The following is a 7,625-nucleotide window of genomic DNA, read 5'->3' on the forward strand; positions in this document are numbered from 1 at the left end:
ACGCCCCTGAAGCAGGAGGGAGGAGGGGTGAGAGTCGTGCACCCCTGAAGCAGGAGGGAGGGAGAGGTAAGAGTCGGAGGTGAGTCGTGCGCCCCTGAAAGTCAAAACCTATGTAGAATAGTATTTAATATTGCATATACAGCAAAAATAATACGTTATTTTTCAAACTTCTTTTATTAATAATTTTTTAACGAAGGACGAGCGACGGCTAAAACTTGTTAGAGGTTACTCAGGGTCATGACCTTGACAACATATGTCAAGGTCAAGGTCGTAGGAGCGGGTCCCCTATTCGAAAGAATTACCGAATTTTCACCAACACGGAGATTTAATGCCAAAAATATTTGAATGACGTTATAGAAGTTTGTACTTATTTTATTTCTAGTATATTACATATTTATCGCGGTTTATATAGCAGTTGGATAGGGGAGACAACTATACAGAAGGAAAGTATAATAATACTCTCACCCTCACCTCCCCCTGCTTAGGGGCGCGCAATTTCCATGCGAAGCGACTCGCACCCCACTTCCTCCCCTGCTTCAGGGCGTCCGACATTCCACGAAATGAGTTTTATCTCACCGCTCCCCGTTTAGGGGCGCACGAAAGTGGGATAGATATCTTCTTAGAGGTCAAGGTCAATATCAAAGTTCTTCAGAAGTGATTTAGAGTAAGCTATGAAAAGGTAATTCATTCAGCAGGTGGTATCTAACTTTACTTAAACATTTTTAGCATTGTCGATGGAAATCCATTTAAAGGCATTCATTTGACATCATTTAGAGTGTTTCTGCCAAAATTCATAAAAATCGGGGGTATGACGTTTTCGGAAGTTTATCCATCAATTTGTCACAATTTAAAGTACAAAGTACGAAACATATATCTGAGGTCATTATTGTTATGGAGTCAGTATTTACAAAAGTGCGAAGCAAGTCCAGTTGTGACAGTGATCAGTTGAACCAATGTGCACCAAGTAACCAACACCAGTCGTTTTGATAAAATAATGATTCAAGCTGAACCATTGTAATATTCCAATAAATTATGTGTCAAACTACAGAAATAACATAGTAGTCACTAATTGTTAACAACAGATATTACGTACCTTAATTAATTATAAACAAGAGATATAATTATTATGCCTCAGACTTGTATAAAGTATTTAAAATCGATTTACGTGAAAATCGAATTAGTAAAACAATTATTGTGTTTATATCTTATGAACGTTGAAACTATATAATGTACGGACTAAATCCGAAAGCTAATTGCACAGAGTAAGACCTATCAGTTTAAGAGCAAATGAAGATAAATATATAAATAAATAATAAACTTATACACAGTGTGATAATAGTAAGATTAATTTAATTGGCTTTTTTATCCCTTTTTAATTGATTTATTCTCAGAGCCCTATAAAATTAACTATTTGCAGGATTAATCTAATATATAAAATACCTGAAGACAGAATAACGATTTTGATTAAATGATTTAATCAAATGAAATATATAAAATAATAAGGACGTAACATTTGCAGAATGTGTACGTGGAGAATATTTCAGAAATTTATTTTTCCTCTGGTTTATTGAATACAAGCGTGTATGCGCATTTGCCACAGTAATGACGATCTTCCATTGCTGCCATGAATACACCAGCGCCGCACTGCTCCATAGGGCATTCTCGTCTCAAACGGTGGATTTTTCCATTTTCATCTACCTGTAAATTATTTTTATAAATGCTCAATTTTATATACACCATTAAGGGGGTGCTAGTATGTCCATTTTATCGATCGAACGCAATAATTTTTTAACCAATTTTTTTCCTATGTATTTTAAAGATTTAAAAATTCTTCTCCAAAATTAACGTATAAACAATAACGCAACATGGGCCAAACGATTTAAGGGGATGCTGGAGTGTCCTGTTTTACCATTAATTTTTAAACTCTTCTCTTAATTGTGTTTATGGATTGAAAAGTCCTTCTCCACAATTACAGTATGGACAACGACACAGGCTGCCAGTTACAATTTAATACGAAAAATGAAATAAAATTAAAAATTGTAGTTTTGTCACCGGGCTTCTGCAGTCAACTCGTCACAATATGTGCTGCATATAAGAGTTTCAGATTTTACCCGTTTAAAATACGTAGCCAGCAGCCTACAGAAAATCTCGAAGAACAATCTTATGTTTTTAGAAACGAGGTATAAGAGAAAAGAGTCGGCGAAAATTTCGTTTGTATATTACGAGTGAAATTAACGTGAAGCCATGCAACCGAGCAGTATTTTAGTTGATCTTTTTCTAAGAGATGGCGTTACAATATGTTAGATAAGGACAGATGAATGCGTTTGAGCGAAACACAACGATATATAATAAGTATAAGAAATGAAAAAAGAATGAATGAAAGATGTCACTATTATCAAATTTGGAATTTAAAAATCTGTACTATCGACCTTGATTAAGTTCGACCGTCACTCCAGCATCCCCTTAATATGAAAGACGAACAAAAATTGGAAAATTACAGTTTGTTATTGACTTTTAGCGATTTGTGACAATATACAGGGTGCCTCTTTTTCCTTCTATGTATTTTGAATATACAAAGTGTCACATTTTAAAAGACCCACTCAAATATCTCAGAAACACTGCGTTAAATCGAAAAATGTTTCAGACAAAAGTTTTTTTTACTTCGAGGAGGACATAAGATGGTATTATTAGTTTGACCTTGGGTGGCGTTGTCAAGGTCGGGGCAAGGTCACTTTGAATTTTTGTATGAAACCCTTAATTTTTCATTGCATATTCTTGTAACTTATCTCCGAGAGCTTTCCAAAACACTATAACTAAGTTTATTTTCATTAAGTACTTTACGAGTTATAAAGCTTGAAAATTACAGTACCGTCGGCATTAGTCAAGATGTCCGATTCTCAGCTAAAACCTCTTGAATGTTGTTCAATATCATGTCCTGAATAACATTTGTTAAAATCAAGGTCACTGGAGATTGTTTCTTATTTTCATTTTTGCACTGAAAATTCATTTTTATGTAAAAATAAAAATAAAAGAAACAATGATTTCCAATGACCTTGATCTTAACAAATGTTATTCAGCACATGATCCTGAACAACATTCAAGAGGTTTTAGCCGTCGGTCGGACATCTTGGGTAATGCTAATACTGGTACTGTAACTTCCGAGCTTTATAACTCGCAAAGTACTTAATGAAAATGTACTTAATTTAAAAAATTCAAAGCGACCTTGCCTTGACCTTGACAACGCCATCCAAGGTCAAACCAATAATACCATCTTATGTCCCCCTCGAAGTCACAAAACTTTTGTCTGAAACACTTTTCGATTTGACGCAGTGTTTCTTATAGGCCTTCTACAATAAGCCGCAAGTCAGAACGTCAGAAGTCTTAACCAGTCTGAACCAAGTCGTTCAAGTTGGCCATTGGCCAACTTCACCGATTATGACTTAAGATCGCTTAGAATTTCTGAGTTATGGCTTATTGTAGAAGGCCTATAAGATATTTGAGTGGATCTTTTAAAATGAGAATTTATATACTTTTACCTTGTATACTTTATATAAAATATTTATACACCTATACATATATATACATTGCCGTCGAAAAGTTTCCGGACATATAACTTAAAATTGCATAATATTCAGGTCATCGTAACTCGGTAAAAAATCATCGCAGACGAAAAAATAAAAAGGCATTTTAAAGTTTAAAACTTATACTTTAGCATGCTTTTGACCGTTTTTCAAAAAAATTTTGTCTTTACAGTTCTGTATCTTAATAAATATCACGTTATTGTATTTCTTAAAATTACGTACATTTAACAGTGCGCAGTTTGATAAAAATTTTTTTTTTTTAAAGTTCAATATTTTTGGAAAACAGTACAAAGATTTACCTCCAAAATGCTTTTTTAAAAATTTTCTTATGATTTTTCTTGATTGAATTACGCATCATTGAAGCTAAATTTGCATTGCTAAATAATCAACGGTGAAACTTGGTAAAAAATCATCAAAAAAAATTTTATCTTCTCAATTCTGTAGAATTAAATTTAAAAACAATCAGAAGCTTGTTAAAGTACAAACTTCGAGCTTCAAAATACTTCTACGATGGTATTTCACCGAATTGTAATGTTGGTTGCGAGCTATACAGGTTTAGCTTCAATGATGCGTAATTCAGTCAAGAAAAATTATAAGAAAATTTTTTAAAAAGCATTTTGAAAGTAAATCTTTGTACTGTTTTTCAAAAATATTGAACTTTTTGAAAAAAAAATTTTTATCAAACTGCGCACTATTAAATGTACGTAATTTTAAGAAATACAATAACGTGATATTTATTAAGATACAGAACTGTAAAGACAAAATTTTTTTTGAAAAACGGTCAAAAGCATGCTAAAGTATAAGTTTTAAGCTTTAAAATGCTTTTTTATTTTTTCGTCTGCGATGATTTTTTACCGAGTTACGATGACCTGAATATTATGCAATTTTAAGTTATATGTCCGGAAACTTTTCGACGGCAGTGTATGTATATATAAAACAAGCTCCGGGTTCGGGATGATAGAATACTTTTAAAAATAAGCCTAGGATAAAAAAATATATTTTAACAATATATAAAAAATTATCAGTAACGAGCATATTCAGATCTTAGATTAAAATAAGATTAATGTAACAAAAACAGATGTTGCAGTAGTCCCTTATATAAGAGGAGTATCAGAATTAGCAACATCGACTTTTAATAAAAAAAATAACTATCATTGGTTTTTTACTACAAGAGACAAAAATTGTTTATTTTCTTCTCATAGAGCTCTAAGAATTTTTTTAGAATTTTTTCATAAGTTTTTATCATATTTTCTCATATTGATAAAAATGAGACAATGCAGTACTGAAAAGTTGATAAAAAATTCTGGAAAAATTCGTAGAATTCTATGAGAAGAAAATAAACAATTTTCGTCTCTTGCAGTTTTTCTGTAAAATTGATAGATTTGAGTAAAAAATTACTGAAGACCAATTTTCAGCAATTTTTTAGCAATTAATACTTGTTAATTATTGCGAAAATTACAAAATGGTAGAGGACTTTTCTTCTCAGTTTAATCTATTCTGCCCCTATGCGAAAGATTTCATTATTTTCAAAACACTCTGTATATGACTATTACTACATTTTGGAAAAACGTCGATCTTCGATGACAAACGAAGATTTGTATTTTAAGAAAAAATTGTTTATACATCTGACTACATTTTACTAAAAAACAATGATGAAAATCTAAATCAAAGTCACTGGTTACAGGATGCTATTCGGAGGATGACGTGGAATGGTTAGAGTATGCGTTAGTATAAGGCGTAAATTACATTATAAACTGATGAAAGCTCTGCAGAGTTGAAACATTTTTATTATATTGTCCTTTATTTGAAATATATTTTAATCTAAGATCTGAATGTGCTCGTTATTGGTCGGTTTTTATATATCGTTTTGCTGTGCAAACTTTCGAACGTAATATTTTATTTATTATTGTTAATATATTTAAAAATTTCATATGTATGCGTACGTGCGGAATCGGTATGAACAGTGAAACAGAACAGTAGTAGCCGTAATTGTATAGCAGTAGGTACCGGATCTTACAAGAAAACAGGGTTCGGGAAGTAACGCGTTACTTGTAACACCGTTACCGTTTTCGTTGCTTTTTTCAGAAACGATCGTTATTTTTTTCTGTCTGTAACGGTAACGATAACGTCGTTACATTTTTACAGTAGCGATAACGAATTTAGTCATTACTTTTACTGCTATTTTAGTACCCTATTATTTCCTTATTTTGTAATTTATTAATTTTTAAAAAAATATTTTGTACTTAACATCTTATACTGCAGTATTCTAATAGGCACTGCCAATGTTGAAAATATATAATTCACATTACATATATACCGGGTGTCTCAGACCACCCGTACACCCCTTTTATCTCGGAAACAGAGCATTTAAAAAAAAATCATTTCAGACAAAAGTTGTGGGGTTCTAAAATGATCTATTTAGTGATCTGATCAGTCTGACCTTGGGTGACGTCATCAAGGTCGGAACAATGTCACTTTGAATTTTTAAAATGAAACCCCCTCTTTTTCATTGTATGTTCTTGTAGCACACCTCGAGAGCTTTCCAAAACACTATAATAAGACAATTTTTCATGAAGTACTTCTCGAGTTATAAGGCTTAAAAGTTACGGTACCGCTGGCATTAGCATTACGTAAGATGTCCGACTGACGACTAAAGCTTCTTGAATGTCGTTCTTATTTTCATTTTTGCACAGAAAATTCATTTTTATGTACAAATGAAAATAAGAGAAACTATCTCCAGTGACCTTGATCTTAACAAATATTATCCAGGACATGATCCTAAACGACATTCAAGAGGCTTTAGCCGTCGGTAGGACACCTTGCGTAATGCTAATGCCGGCGGTACTGTAACTTTCAAGCCTTATAACTCGAAAAGTACTTTATGAAAAATTATCTTATTATAGTGTTTTGGAAAGCTTTCGAGGTGTGCTACAAGAATATGCAATGAAAAATAGGGGGTTCTATTTAAAAAATTCAAAGTGACATTGCTCTGACCTTGGTGACGCCACCCAGGATTAGACTGATCAGTTCACTAAATAGATCATTTAGAACCCCACAACTTTTGTCTGAAACGTTTTTTTCTAAAATGTTCTGTTTCTAAGATAAAAGGAGTGTACAGGTGGTCTGAGACACCCTCTTGTAAACTGTAAATTTTTGGTACAAACAATAAATATTGAAATAGACATAATAGTAACTCTGGTGGAAATAAATCGCTGAAATTTCTATCAGTTGACTGATTTCATTATGAATTATACTGAAATGGGTCTATTGATAAAGATTTCACAGATTTATTTCCACCAGGGAATATTAACATTTAAAAACAATGTTTAATCTATTATCTGTTCAATCTAAATTCTTATAAAAACGAGTACATTAAAATAACGATATTAAGAAAATAGAGAATTAGTAACACTGTAGGTAAGTTTAATATAGAGAAAAGCTTGCTCTATATACAAACTAGTTAGTAGGAAGTTTCAAGTTTGAATATTGATATACGAGGATCGTCTGAAAAGTTTTGAGCCTAACATAGAAACAAGTAATTTTTCGGTCAAATTCAATTTTATTTTTCCACATAGTCTCCTTTTAAGTCGATACATTTTTTCCAGCGATGCTCCCATCCCTTTAATCCATTCAAATAATACTGAGCGTCTTGCTTTGCAAAATAGGCGTCTACGGATGCGATGACCTCCTCGTTCGATGAAAATTTCTGTCCTCCGAGCCAAACTTTGAGCCTAGGAAACAGAAAAAAGTCACTAGGGGCCAGATCTGGTGAATATGATGGATTGTCAATTAATTCGAACCGCAATAAGTGAATTTTTGCCATAGCGACCGCCGAAGGGTGAGACGGTGCGTTATTTTGATGGAACAGCACTTTCTTCTTTTTCAAATGCGGTCGTTTTTTCTCAATTTCTGCCTTGCTTGTCAAGCAATGATGCGTGGTACGTCCGTTATTGTTTTATCTTTTTCAAGATAGTCGATCAACACAATTCCATGACTGTCCCAAAAAACAGTCGCCATCACCTTTCCCGTCGATAAAACCGTCTT

This window comes from Trachymyrmex cornetzi, unplaced genomic scaffold (genome assembly GCF_001594075.2).
Source record: "Trachymyrmex cornetzi isolate Tcor2-1 unplaced genomic scaffold, Tcor1.1 scaffold2538, whole genome shotgun sequence".
NCBI lineage: Eukaryota > Metazoa > Arthropoda > Insecta > Hymenoptera > Formicidae > Trachymyrmex > Trachymyrmex cornetzi.